Genomic DNA, 19,031 nt, shown 5'->3' with positions numbered 1-19,031 from the left:
TCACCTTCGAGAAATCGCTGGTTACGCGTGTTGTTGAATAAGTTTCTCGCTCACTTATTCGTTGTCTGGCCACATAAACCACAGGACTACACTTTTGACACTGCGGTTGCCTGTCTCACATCGCTTCAACGATGATGGACCGAAAATTGGTGCCATTTGGAAACGTGGCTGCCTTTTCCACCCGGAAACGTTTGATAAATCACGGTTTCATCCACTATATGTAGTCCCACTCGTATCATCGATTGCCAATTGCGGTTTTCTCGAACTTCAGAACAGAAGAAGCATCTATGCGGGTAAATGTTTCCACCACCAACACCATCCAAGGCAATTAAAACATCGCGCGCCAAATGACAAAACTGTGACAGACAAGAGAGTGACAATCGAGTAACACCAAGCGATAAAGTTTGTCATTTGGCCAACACGTGCTGGAAACAGGGATACGTGCGGTAGAACATCACCAACAGCCAAAAGTTCTTTTCGAATGAAGGGCAAGTCTAACTTGCACGCACGATTCCCATTACAATGTCTGTTCGATTTTGGAAGCATGTCCGAAAACATCATGCTGCCAAAATAGAATTGCAGTTGTCTAACAACATGAATCGTGGAGACGGGCCTGGTGAAGTAGTTGGAACTCACGCCTATCACGCCGAGGACCTGGGATCGAATCGAGATAGTCACTTATGACGTAAAGGTTGTAATAAAGTCTTCCTTCGGAAGGGAAGTAAATCCATTGGCACCGAGATGAATTAGCCCAGGGCTAAAAATCTCATTAATAAAGATGAAAAATATACAATAATTTCGAATTTGAATCATTAAGTCATCAATTGTGGTAATTGTTTATTTTTGACCAATTCAGCATATTATGCAAAACTTTGCCTAAATTGAATCGTGCCAAAATCGACCGGTCACTGTACATGGCCGGCCAGACTATAAGGGTGACATGTGGTGTAACTTTGATTAATTTGTTCGTGTCTGTTGGCTGAAAGAGGGCATAGTGAAAATTTGCCACCATCAGGACAGTGTTTTTCGTTTGTTCGACGGTATCAACAGGTTTTCTTGGTGAAATGGGTAGGGGTAATAAGCTTCTTAACATAGCAGATTGTATTTACGTGTGATGAATTGGCGTAGGCAGTGTATTATAACTGTGTAATCTTGCGTGTAGTTAAATATGTTTCTGCATGTGGCACACGGTTATATGGAAACTATGAATTACAAATCACAACTCCATTCTGCGTATTCATCATCGTTTTAGATTATCTCAAAAAATCTGTTCAAAATTTGACTTTAAATTTGATGAAAACGTTATTCAGTAATTGTATTGCTTAAAACTAATATAGAACGTTAAGAAGCAAATGTGATTTTGTAAACAAAAAAAAATCAAATGAATTCGGCTCCGTTATGCCTAACGGCGCTTGAGCCTGAGAAATAAATGATTAAGTAAAAAAAGTGTATTGCAATATTTATTAATTACCTATCGTTTCTGCTGTCATCATCATCATTGTATGATATCAACATTGAAAAGCAATACATTGTTTAGCTACTCGAACATGTACCAATTCTGATTCAACAAATACCACTCTGCACCAAATTAAGCGAATTATTCGCAACACAATCAGTTTGCTATTTCGGATGTTCCACTCGAGTGCCAATCTAAACCACCTGTCACCCCCTTTTTTGTTATCCTGTTTGCCTGACAAAAGCGCTTTTTACATTGGCGCCTGGTACGCTCAGTCTCCGAATGCTCTGAAATAAATTGATGACAATTCCGTAAACTGTTTCTCGTATATCTCAAAACTTCACTGCTGCTGCTGCTAGCGGTGAAATCACACACGACTTTAGGAGGTTGAAAAATCAAATACTCTCAAATGGCATTCGAATCGAGTTCAATTTTATGTTTGATAATCAATTCGAATACGACAATGACGGTTTCAACAAAGTGGAAAAGCTAGAAAAAAAATCCGCCACCTTTCCCCGAAGAGCTAGAAACCATTAGGTAGGAAAATCAAATCAAATTTGACGCTCCGCTAGTAGTGTGACACAAACTCGGCTCCTCTGGTGCCATATCGATGGTTGAAGCACGTTCCGATTTTCCGCTCCGTCAGATTAACTGAATCAGCGCGGTTTTCGGATTCTGCTACGATGGTGTTGTTGGCACAGTGCCAGCCACTTTTTGCTCTCCTTTCTATTCAATATCACTATATTAGGCGCGGAACACTCGATACGATTGTTCCAAACGAGCACACTTTCAATTGGGTGGGGCGTTTTTCTGGAGTGGTGGAGGAATTTTCCAATCAACAGTGCCCCGACCAATTGGGAAATGGATGCAAAGTGGCTAATCATCACTTGAAAGGGTTATCTTGTTTGCGAAAAATGCAATCTCGGTGGTAAAGACTATGGTTTAGCAATTCTGTTACACTTCTTTTCACGACCACTTGATTACGAATGTAATGCAAATGCACGACCGATTTAATAAGTAAACACTACACACTCAATCTGTTCGGTAAAAATTACTGGGTTTTTGCACTACCGAGAAAGTCAGTAAACTAAGAAAATTTGTTAAAAATCGAAGAAAAGGAATTTTTATTTGAAATTTTGCGGTTGGCTATATGTTAATACCAATTATCAATGAAAAATAAAACCTGGCGATATTTGCCACTCAATCATGCATGACGATAATTTACATTTTACTAACTTTTTCGGTAGTTCAAAAACCCAGTAAAATTTTACCGACCCCAGTAATCTAATCTGAGTGTGTATCTTTACAAGTTATAATATAAGATGTTTATGCTGTTCTGCAGAGTTATTGAAAAAATAAACGCCTTCTAAAGTTGCAATCTTTGATACACACTGTATATTACACAGGCATTGCAGTATTCGCTCTCAAATAATTTCGAAGAACGATCAAAGCAAGCGAAGAAAAACATCGCATATGTATCGGTTCATGATCGTCTATGGTTCGCAAGGTGTAACAAAGCTAAATGGCAGCAGCGAAGGAGAGTCCCAGATAGAGAACGATTTTATCTCTTATTTACCATTGCGGGTAGGTGTTTAACTCTACTGGCATGATAAACAACCATCTCCCAGGTTTGGAACTTGTTAAGATGGGTATCATGCACTGTAATCCCCACGATATAATCATTGATGTAATAGTAGACGAAAAAACAAACTCTCAAGATGAGTAGCGGATCATGATTGTTACAGAGAGCGTTGATTGAGAGATGCTCTCAATTTTCTCAGAATTCAACCCCTGATGATACAAATTTATGTTGTTGAATAGCAACACTGACTATTTCATTAGTTCCAATAAACCTCAATAAATTGAAACCACAACAAGTAAACTTGGATGCTCAAAGATAATGGAATGTATAATTAGTTAGTAATGAAAGTCATATACCTTACAAAACTTAATTTGACAGCTAGCAACACTTTTCGCGAAAGTATTAGATAACCGCAATTAGAACTGAATCCACTACAAGATGTGTAATTCGAATATTTGGGAAGGTTATAAGAGATGCCACGCAACGGCAAATGATGAAAAATTACTATAAGAGTTGGCAACACTGTCAATATAAGGCATAGAAAGTGAAATACACTGCTGACCCGATTTTGTCAGCCCCCGATTTTGTCTACCCCCGATTTTGTCAGCTTTTTGACCCGCTTTTATCAGCCTATTTAGAATATAATACTGTTCCTCATGTTTTACCGCGTTTACATTTAAACTGATCCCGTATGATTATATATGACGCCAAGAAGCGTTCATAAAATACTTCACGCAAAATTAGGCTTTTCAAAACCTCCCTCCCACTTCTTACCATGACCCCACAGTTATGGATCAAATAGTGTGGAGTCCAACCTATAAAATTCAATAAAACGACATGGAAAACGTAAAATTGTAATTTAAAAGCACGAATCGAATCGTTTCGAATTGGAACTTCGGTTAGTAAACTGTTTTGAGTGTAATATTTACATAGGATTGCATAAAAATTAAAAATTGTGTCGGTTCCTGAAAACCATATTTTTTTTTTTTTTTTTTATGGTATTCAGTTGGAGCTGCCTGACAGCTTAACTTGTCAAGGCTGAACCCTCGGTCTGGCTTTTGCCAAGTTTCCCCTCTACCAGGACCAATACTCAGACGGACTAGGCAATGGCGCCCACATGAACACTGTTTTTATTAGTATTGTGACGTGGTAGTTTTTGAAAAGTACTCATATTCCCTTGCTTCTGAGAAAAGGAAGCATTGTGAAAATCAGCAGCTCCATCAGAATTTGTTTGAAATAGTAGTGTAGTAGTGTCATTACTAATACTGTCTAGTCGAAATGGTTTTGAATAATTTGTCATTCAAGTGCTATTCTGATTACTCCTGTCTTTTACGTAAGATTAGAATCTTAAATGTCAATTGTCGTCAAGTCTTAACAAAATTAGGCTGTTTAGTAGTAGTTCTAGTTAATTCCATTTTTGTTGTTAAAAGTATTTATTGGTCATTACGTTCATATATCCTTAAAGAAAAAAGTCGCTTTCCTTGTCTGTTCAACAATTTTTCGAAACTAGCAAGTGTACCCTAATGATCGATCTCAGCGTTTTACTTTTCATAGTCATTTTTATAGTGAATATTGAAGAGTAAAGTTACCTTAGGCTTCTATTACAGTCTCCTACAAGATTCACTTTTTGGTGGCAAATGCGATGCTTCACAACGCCTACTTTCTACTTGTAAATTTTGCGAAAATGAAGCTGGAATTAGATTATTTATACCGCTTTTACAAAAGAGGTATTTCTTATTATGGCAATGTAAAAACCATATTAAAATAAGATTGTCGCCACTTATTTCTACTCAGTGAATCTGCTAGTCATTTTCCTAAGAGTTCCGAAGTATTCCCTACGTCGTATATGATAACGATGTATCTAGCTAGCTAATAGTAAGAGTAAGAGTGGCTACGGATCATTCTGGTTAGCAAAAGGCAAACTGAACGTCACCAATAGTATTAATGTCCACTTCGAATAGATTAATTATTTGAAATGGGCATCAATTCTATCAATGACGCAGAATGTCCGTTGGATCACATCCGAGATATTATTGCGTCTATGCCATATGAATTATGACGCGGCTTTAAGCAAAAAGTGCCAAAATGTGATACCACCACTACAGGTTACGCCTTTGGTTTCCATCATATGGGCTAATGGATTATGCCCTCCCATCGCGGCAAGGTCGCATAACCAAGGGGAACCATATTATGGATCAATTTTCATATTATGGATCAAATTGTGACATATTACGGATCAGTGCGCAAAATCAAGAGATTTTCAACTCAATGCATCTGTATTGCATGGTATGGCGAAAATTAACAATGTGTCATATATTACTGCAAAAATAGTAGTGTTAGAGCTGGAAACAAGGGTAAAATGCCCTTTTTATTGTGGTACTGCATTGTAGTAACTGAGACATGAACTGTTTCCGCTCCACACCAAGTTTTCCTCCCATTTTTGCCTGCTAAAATATGAAATTTACAAACCTTGATGTTTTATTAGTTATATCCTTAGTGCTATTGTCTGAAAAAGTCGAATCCAATGCATAAAATAGCAGAAATCTACATTCTTTGGAAGTGATCCATAACCGTGGTAAACAATCATTTCCTGGTCCATATTATGGATCACTAGTTAGAAGTGCTAATATTCGGTGTTTTGAATAAAAATTCATGTAAAATGTTTTCCAAAAATGAATTCATACTAAATCGAAGCGAACGAGCATAAAACATGCTATAACATTTGAATTTTACCACCTGTGGGAGCTTATGAATGCTGACGGCACTTCTTACAGAAAACGGCCATATAATGATAGCTGTGTGGTACCAACTAAACATTTGTCAAAAACACCGTTATTTAGCGGTTGAATGTTGTGCTTAACATTACAAATGGTAGAAGACAAATAGTATAACATGGAAAAAATATGTTTTTCGTCAACGTTTATGTTTTGAGCGAGTTATCCGATGTTGAACGCCAAAGTGATCCGTCACTGTGGATGATCCGTAACTGTGTGGGCATGGTATATAAAGTATGCCAAATTACAGTATGGATCGTCACGTTTCGCTGATGTGGGACTAAAATGTCCCGATTTTGTCAGCCTAAAATTCAACCAGGGGCTGAAAATAAGGGTCCTTACTGTACATCAAATCAGTAGAGAATTTGAATGTGCAATCAAATACGAGTAGAAATTATATTATATATGCTTCAGCAACGTTGTAAACCATTCAATTTTAAGCAACTTTGTCAAAAAAAAAGTTATTTTTATCTCTTAAATTGACCGATTTAGAGCTTTTTTCCTACGGTAACATAGGGTGGTCCGAACAAAACTGGTTTTCGATTCAAGCGTGTTTCAATTCAAATATCTCATCAAAGTCTATGAAACACTTTTAGAGCTTTAAAAATGCGAAATTCGGTGAGTGGAGAAATTCGTTATCTCTTTCCGTTTGGGAGTTGTTGTTGTTTTTCTCACAAAAACAAGCCTACTTTGTTTGCGAATATTTCTGATTGGGGCAAACATAAAATATCTTTTGACGGCATTCAAAAGACAAAACAAAATTGTATATTATATCAGAAAATTACAGATGTGTTATTTTTATAAATCTAATGAAATGTCCTGAAAAACAAAGGATTTTTAGCATAGCATAGAATAGCATAGCATAGACTGACTGTACATGTCAATGGTTGCTACTCCGTGATTGATCGGAACTGGTAAGAATTGCACTACGATCCAAATGAATAAGGGATGGGAGTTTCCGCTTACTCTCGAAGTGCAATTTTTTTTTTTTTTTTACTTATCTCGTTTATTTGGTAGGCTCGGGCGCCATAGGGCATAACAGAGCCGAAATCATTTAATCTTTTACATTTATTTTTTTTACATATTATATTTTGTAATTACTTTAAAACTATGTTAGTTTGGGTAACCGAAGTACTCGCGGTTGATTCGAGGTTAGGGATTACATTTGAACAATAGGAAAGGAAAGGATTTCTTAGGGTTTCTGTTGTACTTTTATAGTGATACTTAAACTACTTAGACTACTAGCTTGATAAGGTTTGATGGGACAGGTTGTCCAGAACTGTAACGAAACTAAAAAACGTATTAAACGGGGGAGACAGCGACAAGACGAGGACAATTTGAACGGGAAAACGATAGACAGGGGACGAACGACAATCAAACTCTGACATCAATACGTTTCAAAAACATATAGATCGCATTCATGTATTCTAAATCAAGGCTCGCCAACACTTCCCTAACAGGTTTCTGTTGTTTTCCTCGGACCCGGAGTGTTTCAGTCAGTTCAGATCTGATGCCACGGTGCTCATCGCATCTCCATACGACATGTTCAATATCCTGGTAAGCCTCGCCGCAAACACAGAGATTGCTTTCCGAGAGCCCAATACGGTAGGTATGCGCGTTTAACGAATAGTGATTGGACATAAGCCGACACATAACACGAATGAAATCACGACTCATGTCCAATCCCTTAAACCATGGATTTTTCGACACCTGTGGAAATATGGAGTGCAGCCATCTACCCATTTCTCCGTCTCTCCATTTCTGTTGCCAGCTGATCAAGGTCTCCTGACGGGCCAATGCAAAAAATTCATCGAAGGTGATTTGACGCTCGTAAACATCACCTTCTATTGCGCCCACCTTAGCCAGAGAGTCCGCTTTCTCATTGCCCGGAATGGAGCAATGAGAAGGGACCCAAGCCAGGGTAATAGTGTATGAGCGATTTGACAAAGCACTCAATGCTTGGCGTATTCCATTCAGGAAGTACGCTGAGTGCTTTACCGGTTTCATTGACCGGACAGCCTCCAGAGAACTTAGACTGTCGGTAAAAATGAAGAAATGCTCGGGTGGAAGAGAACTGATGTACTCTAAGGTGTAATGTATAGCTGCTAGTTCAGCAACATATACAGAACATGGCTTTTGAAGCATGAAGGAGGCGCTATGGGAAATGTTGTAAACACCGAAACCAGTGATATCGTCCATTTTTGATCCATCAGTGAAGAACTGTCGGTCCTCGCTGACATGCCCGAATTTACTTGCAAACATGGGAGGGATAAACTTTGAACGTAAATGATCTGGTATTCCATGGATCTCTTGCTTCATGGACAGATCGAAAACTACAGAGGAACGGTCGAAGTCAGGGAAGTCACCTCGAGTGGTATTAACCGAAGATGGGCTGACCTCCAGCGTCATGTACCAGTAGTACACACTCATGAAACGAGTTTGAGGGTTATGTTCAAGCAGCTTTTCGTAGTTTTCAATAACCAATGGATTGAGAACCTCACAACGGATGAGGAACCTGAGTGTTAACTCCGCGAAACGATCTGTCAGGGGCTGTACTCCTGCAAGTACCTCTAAACTCATTGTGTGAGTCGAGTTCATGCAGCCTAGCGCGATGCGAAGACAGCGGTACTGAATCCGCTGTATCTTCAGCATATGTGTTTTCGCCGCGGATTGAAAACAAAAGCTACCGTACTCTAAGACCGACAAGATGGTTGTTTGGTACAGCTTGATCATATCTTCCGGATGGGCTCCCCACCATGTTCCGGTTATAGTTCGCATGAAGTTGATTCTTTTTTGGCATTTCTGTGTCAGATACACAATGTGCTTCCCCCAGGTGCATTTGGAGTCGAACCAGACCCCGAGATATTTAGAAGACATGCTATGAGAGATTGTCTTACCCATGAGTGTAAGTGGAAACTTAGCAGGTTTGTGTTTTTTAGAAAAGACAACCATCTCAGTTTTCTCCGGAGAGAATTCGATACCCAGCTTTAAGGCCCAAGTAGACAAATTGTCTAGAGTATCCTGTAAAGGTCCTTGCAGCTCGGCTGCGGTTGGTCCTGTGACAGAAACAACACAGTCGTCTGCAAGCTGTCTTAACGAACAATTTTCCATGAGACAACCATCGATGTCCCTCACGTAAAAATTATAAAGCAGGGGACTCAGACATGAGCCCTGGGGGAGACCCATGTAGCTTATTCGTGAAACTGTCAAGTCGCCATGAGCAAAACTCATATGCTTCTCTGACAACAAATTGTACAAAAAATTATTCAAAATTGATGAAAGGCCACTTGCGTGGAGTTTGTCTGAAAGGACATCAACACAAACTGAGTCAAAAGCACCCTTAATATCCAAAAATACTGAACCCATCTGCTCTTTTTGAGCAAAGGCAAGCTGAATTTCTGAAGAAAGTAGCGCAAGACAGTCGTTCGTTCCTTTGCCTCTGCGAAAACCAAACTGCGTATCTGACAGCAAGCCACTCGATTCAACCCATTTATCCAGTCGAAAGAGAATCATCTTCTCTAACAACTTGCGAAGACATGACAACATTGCGATTGGACGGTACGAATTATGATCCGACGCTGGTTTCCCAGGTTTTTGGATAGCTATCACCTTCACCTGCCTCCAATCATCCGGAACAATGTTACACTCCAGAAACTGATTAAACAAGTTCAATAAGCGCCTCTTTGCGACGTCAGGGAGGTTCTTAAGCAAATTGAACTTTATTCGATCCATTCCTGGAGCGGAATTATTACATGAAAGGAGGGCAAGTGAGAATTCAACCATCGAAAACGGTCTATCCATGACATCCCTATCATCTGGAGGGGCTCGACGAACGCGATCTACTGGAACTGAATCCGGACAAACTTTCTTGGCGAAATCGATAATCCACCGCGGACTGCTCTCTCGATCTTCATTAATCGACGACGCGTTACGCATTCTTTTTCCGACGGTCCAAAGCGTTCTTAACGAGGTCTCGCGTGATAATCCTTCCACGAAATGGCGCCAATAACCACTTTTCTTCGCTTTGACCAAGTTTTTAAACTTACGTTCAAGGGAAGAATAGTGCTCATAGTTGTGAATTGTACCACGTTTCCGGAAAATTTTAAACGCGGCGGATTTCTCGCGATAGAGTTCCGTACATTCGTCATCCCACCACGGATTGGGAGGTTTTTTACGAATCGACGGACCTGGCACAGGACGACGTTGTGCTTGAAGCGCGCTGTTGAGAATCAACTCGGATAAAAATCGATACTCTTCCAACGGAGGAAGAACTTGTACCGCTTGTTCTCCATCAATGATCGTTTCAGCGTACTTTCCCCAGTCAATGTGTTTCGTGAGGTCGTATGCAAGATCAATGGATGAAGGCTGATGTGTTCCATTAGTAATTGACACTACGATCGGCAAGTGATCACTACCATGGGGATCCTGGATTACCCTCCATGAACAATCCAGTGATAGTGAGCTCGAACATATGGAGAGGTCTAAACGGCTATCCCTTGAACTTCCATCTTGCGCTGGAGGTGCAACTCGCGTAACTTCCCCAGTGTTTAGAATTGTCATATTGAAGTCGTCACAAAGGTCATATATCAACGTTGATCGGTGGTCGTCATACAGTTCCCCCCAGCCTGTTCCGTGGGAGTTGAAGTCCCCCATGAGCAACCGTGGCTCAGGCATAACTGAGCAGATGTGAGAAAGATCTCTGCGAGAGATCGCAGTTCTCGGCGGAAGATATATGGAGGCGACACTGAGGCTTTTGCCTCGGATAGTCACCTGACATGCAACGACTTCAATGCCTGTCATCGGTGGCAGATCGACTCGGTAGAACGAGTGATGCTTTTTGATCCCTAAAAGCACCCCTCCATACGAGTCGGGACGATCCAGGCGAATAATATTAAAATCATGGAAAGGAAGGGTCGCATCAGGTGTTAGCCATGTTTCTGACAACGCAAAAACATCGCACTGCAAATTACTAACTAAAAATTTAAAACTATCTAATTTAGGCATAATACTACGACAGTTCCAGTGTAGAACAGAAACCACATCTTCGACCTCGGTGGATAATTTATCCATCAAAAGATATGATCGTTGCAAGGAGGGGCATTGTTGAAGCAAGTTGCTTCAAAAGAGGAGTCACACAAGGAAGAAGACCGTTAACAATGTTCTTCACTAGGTCGGAAGCATTGAAGAAATTGAGGATGATATCCACGATGCCAGAGAGCGTGAACATTGCAGCACCCTGAGATTGCTCCTGATGCTCCATATGTGGGCTTTCTGGCTGAGAAGTCTGAAAAGTTGGGACATCTGGGATTTTTGATGTGCCCGGTAGCGACGGAAAGTCTCTTTCCTCTTGGAGTTTGTATCCAGGAGGTGAATACTTGGAGACTTTCTCGGCAGGCTTAGAATTTTTCATGGTTGGTGGGTGGTCACTGCTAGACAGATTACGAGGCTTTTTTGTGGGTCTCTGGAGCCTCACACGCTTCCTCGTTGTACCCTTGAAAACGAAGGGAACCCCTTCACCAACCTCAGAGTCAGAGCCCTGATCATCAAGAGGCAGAGAAGAGTAGATGTTCCGAGAATCAGCAGACGGAGCAGCCTTTTTTAGTATCTCAGCGAAGCTTCGCCGAGAGCGCTGCACTAAAGACCGTCGCTGATGTTGCTGCCGGCGTACGTACGTCGGGCAGTTTTCGAGAGCATGTGGAGGCCCTTCATTGCAATAAACGCATTTTGGAGGCGCACTGCAGGCACCATCCACATGTCTCTCCCCGCAAGAAGCACAGCGGGGTTTATTGCAGCAATACTGGGCAGTGTGGCCCAGCTGCTTACAATTGGTGCAATTCATTACCTTCGGTACGTACAACCGAACAGGTAGTCGAAGTTTGCCGATTACGACGAAATCCGGCAAAGCAGATCCGGAGAAGGTCACACAGAAGGAGTCTGAATTAGAATACACCTTCTTCTCTCCCACCAGAGACACCGAGTGTAATTGCTTGCACTCCAGTATTGGGACTGCCGGAAGAGAAGGGTTTTTGAAACGACCACAACCCTGCATCAACTCTTCGCAGGTCATACTTCCTTCGGTGACAACTCCCGCGATCTCGACCCGATGGCTTGGCAGATAAACATGGTACTCTCGTGTAAAGAGCTCATAGGCCACAATCTCATTGGCCTGTTTACGGTCACTGACGGTGACGCGAAGCTTACCGGTACCTACTGTGTCAATGGAGACAACGGTAGAAAACCGCTTAGTCAGATCCTTACTGATCTGACTAGTATTCAACCGTTTGCCTTTGGGTCGGAAAAAAACAACATACGGCCCGCTAGAGTCGGGCGGGTAGGCCTTGAGGCGGGGGCACGTGAGAGATGGTACATTACTGGTGTCCATTTGAGATGCACCAGATTGAGGAGGCACACAAGTATTAGGCGCATAGTTTGTGTTCTGTTGGCTCAACACATTCGGATCCAACAGCAACGACTCTGTGAGGGGATACGATGTACCCCCGCCATCGTTACTTTCGCCCATTGCGGTAGCTCAACACCGCAAAGGGTACACAAATAAATTTAACTAACACTAATCGCAGGAATGATAATTGAACCAAATTGTAAAAGAGAAAAAAAAAGACAAGCACACACAAGGGAAAGGGAGAAGAAAAAAAACTGCAAAATATCTAATCAATTGAGACGGAGGAGGGGGGAACAACGAAGGTTACTTATCTTTTTACTCTCTACGCAGGCGTCGTCGATGCGATGAGCGCTACTATGTTGAATGTATTGTTGTTGCTCTCTGCCTTTCTCCCTGCCAACAAACAACCACTGACGTCGACCAACGATACGAGCGCACGGCGCGGGGAACAGCCGCCGTCCACGCGGTACGCGCTGCTGGTATCGAACAAACCACTACAGGCGTCGATTACGATGCACGATCACTCACTAGGTCAAACACGTGGCGTGGTGAGCCGCAGTAAATGATGCACGGATGACGAAAACCACGTCGTCTCGCGTGGCTGATTCAGCACCAAAACTTGATTGGCCAAAATAATACCGCTTCCAATCTGAACTTAGGCTTCTCACTGCACAGAAAATAACTTTGCACCTCGAAAAAAAAAAAAAAAACCACGATTGGGAAAAAACCGAGAGAGAACCGGGAACAACGAGAACTGTCGACTGTCTCGCACGGTAGCTCGACAAAGAATGAAGTGCAATTTTAGCAGATCTAATATTATTGATCAATAACGGCGCTGGCCAAGTCCTTACAGTCAGTTGGGATGGGGAAGGAATGTTAGGGTGTAATGATTGTTGCTTCTAGAGACCGAGAATACCTCTGCATCTCCACAATCATCACGGGAAGAATGTTTATTAGTGAGGGAGGAAAAGATCTGGGAGTCACCTCTGGTCGGTGATGCGATCCATGGACAAGGGGAAAATATACGACTTGTATTTAAAGCTAGTTTTGTATTTTTGTATCGAGAAGTTTTTGGAAAAAATACGTCAACATCTATAATGTCAAACAATTCAAAAGACGTTTTTATTAAGGACGAAAACTGAAAATTGCATGTATATATTTTAACTTATATGAAACAGGAATAATGCCGACAATTGTAGTGACGAACCATACATAGTTTGTTTGAAAATTACATATGAGTATTACTATGCATTTTGTCTCGATATGGTAGAAGTTTTAGAAAATACGTCAACATTCACAATGTCGAACAATTCAAGAGATAATTTTAAATAATGTCAAAAGAGAAAAATATATGTATATTGAAATTGTATAAGAAAAATAGCATAATGCCGACACATATAGTGACGAACCATACAAAGTTTGTTTTAATATTACATAAAAGTTACGCTTTCAAGAAAAAATGTGTTATCATAAGCATGAAACGAACTCACCAGTTGGTAATCCATTCTCGACTGAACACAAAACTGACACTGACAGCAAAACTTCTTGGCGTCCCGAAAACAAACCGTCTTGCTTGGGCCTTCCCAAATACGTACCCAGCAAGACGCTCCAAAACAGGGAAAAAATATTCTCCGGCGACGAAAACAAGCGCGAATCTGTCAGCAAAATCAATCGGACGACGCAAAACCGAACTGTCCTGCTTGGGCTTCACGAAGCACAAGACGCTCCAAAACATGAGCAAAAAAAAAAAAACTCCGGCGACGAAAACAAGCGCGAATCTGTCAGCAAAATCAATCGGACGACGCAAAACCGAACTGTCCTGCTTGGGCTTCACGAAGCACTACCCAGCAAGACGCTCCAAAACAAGACTGTCCTGAAAAACAAGGGATTTTTAGCAGAAAAACTTCAATAACTTTTGAACTAAAATATCATCAATAGTTTTGTATGAAAATTTGCGTTTTGTTAAGTTCTAAAAGTCGTTCATAGACTACTTTGGCGAGAAATCTGAAATAAGAAAGATAGGGCTTTAAAACTTTTTGCAGATTTTCATCGCATATATTTTTTATTATTTTGCATTTTGAGCATGAAAATGCAATTTTATTTATGTCTATGTCCATCTTCTACAAAATTGTTCATAAAAATGTAAGCTTTCATACTGTGTTATTTAAAACTAGGGTGGTCCACAATATCACATATATAATATAATGAACTTATTTATTTGCAAATATAATGGTATATGCTCTTGAACAAAGTAGTAGAACTTTAAATTTTGATCAACTTTGCCAAAAAAAAAGTTTTTCTGTAGCTCAAAATTTGACCAATCTAGAGTATTTTCCCCAATCATCGTAGGGTGGTCCAACAAAAATAAGTTATTCGACTCTAATTTTTTAATATTAGATTCTCATCAAAGTAGTCTTTAAACGACTTTTAGAACTTAAAAAACGCAAAATTTCATGCAGAAAGATTGGCGATATCTATTTTAGTTCAAAAGTTATTGAAGTTTTTGTGATAAAAATCATTTAATTTTCAAGGCATTTTATATGAGTTACAAAAATAACACATCTGGTGATATAATGTACAAATTTCATTTTGTCTTTTGAATGCCGTAAAAAAATATTTTTTATGTTTGCCCCAATCAGAAATATTCACAATCAGAGTAGGCATGTTTTTGTGAGAAAAACAACAATTACTCCCAGTGCTGGGAATGGTAATAGTAGTAGGCTTGACTTTTCGCGAAAATCACGTGGCTCTCCCAGTACAGTAGTTCAAAAACGTGAATCTCATCAAGTAGCCTCTGTTGGGTGCACGAATTTTCTAAATCATGAGTGTCATTGAAGGCTCTAAATGCGGGAAATGCAGCGGGAAATAGAACATTTTTCTACAGTAATTTTGGGTTGCCCTTAGCAACGGGTGTTTTGCAATTTTCAAGGCATTTGCCTACAGCAGCGATGGGCGTGAGTTTCACTGGCTTCGCTGACTGTGATTGGCTTTGTTTGGCTACTGTAGAGTGAGTTTCAGATTTTTTCCCAACCCTGATTACTCCTAAACGGAAGCAGATAGCGAGTTTCTCCACTCACCAAATTACGCACTTCTCAAAGCTCTAAATGTGTTTTATAGACTATTTTGATGAGATATTTGAATTGAAAACGCTTGAGCCAGAAAACCAGTTTTGTTTGGACCACCCTATGTCACCGTAGGAAAAAAGCTCTAAATCGGTACAGGTCGGACTCGATTATCCGGAGACTCGATTATCCGGGGACTCGATTATCCGGGATTCGATTATCCGGAATTTTAGACTCGATTATCCGGAATTTGTTTTTTGATGTTCTTGTTTTTCAATTTTTATGCATGAATCTGATATAATTTGGTATTGCAATATACAATATGAATGGTTTTGCAGTTTTGAACGTATTTAAGATAAGGGGGTTTGAAAAAGTGATCGAGTCCGACCTGTACAAAGATTACAAGAGATACAAAAAAAAAACATTTTTCTGGCAAAGTTGATTGAAATTTAATGGTTTATAACTTTGCTGAAGCAAGTATAATATAATTTCTACAAATAAGAAAGTTAGTTACACAATTGCTATGCAAATGTGATCCACCTTAATTTTCAATAACACCAAACAAAGGGCTTAAATAATACAAACAACTTTATAGAAGACCGTTTTCGTTTAAAGATGCATTTTGAGCAATAGATGAATGCTCAAAATTCATCTTATCACGTAAAACTGCAGTGGTGCCAGCTTTGAAAAATAGGTTTTTATATACAAAAACAATTGATAATTATGGGGGCCCTTTCCTGTTTTGCTGAAAATTTACCATTATGCTAACCTTACTTGAATAAGGCATATTTAGCTCATTCTTTCCGTTTGGCTGGTGTTGCCAGCATCGAAAATTATTGTATTGCGATTCCCTGAACGGATGGATAACACAAAATACACACATCAACTTTGTGGAAGACTTTTCTAGAGTATTATCAACTTTACGTGAGCAGTGTTGCCAGCTAAGAAATAGTTTAGTACTCTACATGAATAATTGGATAAAACTGCAAATTTATTCCTACTGTGCTGACCATTTTTTTATATCTTGTTGTAAATTTGACATGTTCAATTTCCAATTTGCCAGCTACATGAACATTGTTCCTACTGAGCTATGTTTCTATCTCGCTGTAAATTTGGAATTTTCAATTTTCTTTAATAATTTTTAACATTTGCGGCCACCAACATGCAAATTTGTAGCATCGGTAGACCGTATGGGATCCAACACCTACTTAAACTTTAGGGACCATTTGAAATCGTTATCTTCAAAACTTAATTATATCAAAATATAACACTCCAATCTAATTGACTATAAGATAACAATGCAGTGTTACAATCTAAAGCTAGAACTTGTAATCTCATATGGTAATTTAGTAGAATTCTCAAACCATGCCTTAGTCGTTGCGTATTTTAAAAATGTTACGGATATATTTTTTTACGACCGGTCATAAGAAGAAATCGGAGTGTACTAAATTAGATGAACAATGTTTTCTATCGATGTTCCTGTTGCTCTATGAAAACTTTGTTGAGCATTTTGGCACCTGAATTGGAGCCAATTTAATACACTGATTGAATTTCGATGACAGATAAAACCCTCATTCTACTGCCTAAACTCATACAGCAAATAAAGTTCTCTCAAAATTCATCCCACGATCCGAACAAAAGCACTCCGATGTACCATTCAGGGCCTAGCAACAAAGCGTCTTAATCCAAGCACAATTCCATCAGTCTTTTCTTCATCCGCTGTGACGAAGACAACGATGACGACGACATCGACGATGATAAAGCTCTGTTTCTTGTATCCAATCACGACCAGTGCGCTTGAGATTTGATCCCGTCAAATTTCTGTAGGCAATGGATAGAAACGCCTAGATAGGTGAAATCAGGAGGGAACGAATTTTATCATGCCCTAGAAAAAGGATACCTTCAATCGAAAACAGACAATTAAATAATTCGAAACAAGTAATAGTTGGGTGTATATTGACAATTAAAAATAGCATTTAGAATATATTTAAGAGAAAAAAAATCAAAAAAGAACTTATGATAAACACTACTATATTTAAAAAAAATACAAAAATCTCATGAATAGCAATCAGTGTTAACAATTTTTATTGGCATTTTTTTTTTCAATTGTTGGTGATTATTTTTTTCATTAGCTAAGTGAAAAATTTTCATTGATTTTTTATAATTAGTGCTAAATAATGTTTTTTTCTTTGAATATTTTAAATATTTCAGTGTTACAGTTAAACCTCCATGAGTCGATGTTCCATTACTCGATAGCGACTCATGAAACCATATTAAAAAAACAAATTTCATGGTTACTATGATGGTCCCCTCAAACGGCTTTCCATTGCATTGCTGTTCCATGACTCGATATTTCCATGAGTCGATGGTCCCTACAATAACGACTCATGGAGGGTTGATTGTAATTTTATTTTTAGTACTACATTTTTAATTTGTGTTCCTTATTTACACTTCAATGACACTCACGATTTAGAAAATTCATGCACCCAACATAGGCTACTTGATGAGATTCACGTTTTTGAACTACTGTACTGGGAAAGCCACGTGATTTTCGCGAAATTCAAGCCTACTACTATTACCAAGGATGGAAATCTAGTGATCATGATAAAACAAATGATGCATCGTGGTTGTTCTTTATCATGCGATCATAGCAACAACGATAAACCCTTAGTCGTCAAGCCATCACAACAAACTCCGCTCCGCGAAAAATGAATCGCTCGGCGTGTGTGATTACGATCAAATGTTCGCAAAGCAAAGTCATAACTTTTGGAAGATTTTTACGCTTTTATTCCACGATCTGCCTTCCGATATTCCATTTTTGATCCGAAAGTCAATCGGGCATGGTTTGGGCTGAAAAATTATGCCGTGAACGCGTTCTGATCCGTATTAATCGCAACATGTTACAACATCCGACAAACGGTTTGTCCCGCGACAAACAGTGCATCGGATGCTTCATATATCCTTATTATGCGCGCGTAGTGAGCTGTTTAAATCATGCTTCTGCAAGAGCAACGGCCCTCTTAGACCATTCAAATACTATGTTGTTAGTCGCTAGAGGCGATTGTTTTCCATCCTTGACTATTACCATTCCCAACACTGTTCCCCTTCCTTAAATGCTTGATAATTTGGCTGCCAATCTCGTGCCCAATTAGCGCTTCTTCGTTCCAGTCGGTGACTGTTAGGAAGCGATTCGCTTCGCTTCCAAGTGTGGTTGGAAAATCCCTTAAGACATTCTACACACCATTCAGCATTCTTCAACCGAAGAAACCACCGCACCGTTTCAAGACCGTTTCTCTTTTCTGTTTGTCGTCGACTGATGCTTGTGAAAAAAGTCAGTCACACAAACAAAATGAATGTTGAAAACTCCGTCCCCTTTGTGTCGGAAAATTGTGCTTTATTTACACGGTAGAAGTCAAGTTACAAGCGTCAGGATCATCTTCGTGGTGGCATTGAGGTAATCATTGGAGAGAAGTGAAGCAGGCTCGATCTACGTGGTGGTAGCGGACATTCCTATCAAATTATTCGTTATAGATTTGTCAGGATCATTAAGGGAACCACAAGCCGTATATCGAGCCTAGCCCATTACATACAGCTTATATAAAGCTATTTAAAAGCTTATTAGCTTTATAGAGTAGGGGCCTTCCTTAGCCGAGTGGTTACAGTCCGCGGCTACAAAGCAAACCCATGCTGAAGGTGTCTGGTTCAATTCCCGGTCAGTCCAGGATCTTTTCATAATGGAATTTCCTTGACTTCCTGA

The 19,031-nt window shown here is 39.8% G+C and overlaps 2 protein-coding genes across 10 annotated transcripts in view; both read right to left on the bottom strand.

The window, feature by feature from the left end:
- LOC5564467 (neurocalcin homolog) overlaps nt 1–19,031 on the bottom strand; it is a 497,420-nt gene that overhangs the window by 159,525 nt on the left and 318,864 nt on the right. The window lies entirely within an intron of this gene.
- LOC5564460 (neuronal calcium sensor 2) overlaps nt 1–19,031 on the bottom strand; it is a 403,811-nt gene that overhangs the window by 82,469 nt on the left and 302,311 nt on the right. The window lies entirely within an intron of this gene.

The sequence above is a fragment of the Aedes aegypti genome, chromosome 2 (assembly GCF_002204515.2).
Source record: "Aedes aegypti strain LVP_AGWG chromosome 2, AaegL5.0 Primary Assembly, whole genome shotgun sequence".
NCBI classification, from domain to species: Eukaryota; Metazoa; Arthropoda; class Insecta; order Diptera; family Culicidae; genus Aedes; species Aedes aegypti.
Note: the sequence above shows the minus strand (reverse complement) of the source record. Positions and strands in the feature narration are given on the sequence as shown.